This window comes from Schistocerca cancellata, chromosome 2 (genome assembly GCF_023864275.1).
Source record: "Schistocerca cancellata isolate TAMUIC-IGC-003103 chromosome 2, iqSchCanc2.1, whole genome shotgun sequence".
Lineage (NCBI taxonomy): Eukaryota > Metazoa > Arthropoda > Insecta > Orthoptera > Acrididae > Schistocerca > Schistocerca cancellata.
Window position 1 is genome coordinate 1084435999 of NC_064627.1, and position 1204 is coordinate 1084437202.

The window sequence follows — 1204 nt, forward strand, 5'->3', positions numbered from 1 at the left end:
CAACTATCATGTGGCCTATAATTCGCCACTGATGAAATCGACGCTGAGTGGAAAGTAAAATTCCACATGAGATAATTCATCTACAGTAGCTACACATCATGGAGCTGATTTCAACATACCACCTGCAATGATAAGCTGCCGACGACGTTGCACCTCACTGCCTGCATACTAACAGGTAAGGATAGTTGCTGTAGCTCTCGTCAAAGACTAAAACAACTATTCAAATTGTAAACTTTCTATTTGGAATTTGTTTAAAGAAGCTAATCTTTAATTTGCTTCTTCCTTAAAATAATTGTCAAGTTAGCGATATTTTGTTATTAATGTAGACATTGTTGACCTCCATTAGTGTAGTTGTTTCCAATCCTATGGCTATTTCTTTCGTTCATAATTTTAGGGCAGCTACCATTACCTGCTACATTAAGTATCTTTTGTTGAGTGTGAAAATTGTGCACTGTAATTTCTGTAAGTGAATGTAACTCATAGAAAAAATGCAGAAAGTCTAAATTACGACTTTTCTCCACCTCAGAATAACATGTTGCTGTACTTTGCCCTATAGTGTGGCAACAAGTTGCTTTCTTATGTTGCTGTCAACCTCAACAAACTGCATGACATGAAGGGATACATAGTGAAGCTGGATATTGTACTTCTCCATTGTAGTAAGCATCTTATGGTGCACTAGACACTGAGGCAACCCATCGTTTTCAACAATAAGAACTGTTCATCTCAGCATAGGGAAAAGCAACAGGCTATTTCCAGATGTCATCACTTTAGCTATACTCACAGTGAAGTGCGGAGCATTAATAAATCCTATGATGACAACGTCAAACAAAATATGAACAGACCTTTCAATTGTTGAGATAAAAATTTTGAGATAAATGATTCATGTTATTGTTACAAGGAACTAATGAAACTTTCATTGTATTTGTTACATGTCCTTGAGATTGGGAATCATAAAAACCATTGAAGGAGCAAATTAAAATTAAATTCTGCCTACAAACAAGACAAGCCAAGAATGCTGATTTCAGCAGTAAAGGATGAAGCTGGTATGCTGTATGCTTATATGGCCGTGCATGGTGATATCTCTTTGGCGGTATATAATCTCTTTTCCTTCCAATTAATATCCTTTACAGGAAATGCGTTTCTACAGAAAAGTCGAAAATTTGTACAAAGTCATTATTAAAGTTGCAAGATAAGTCATTCAGAT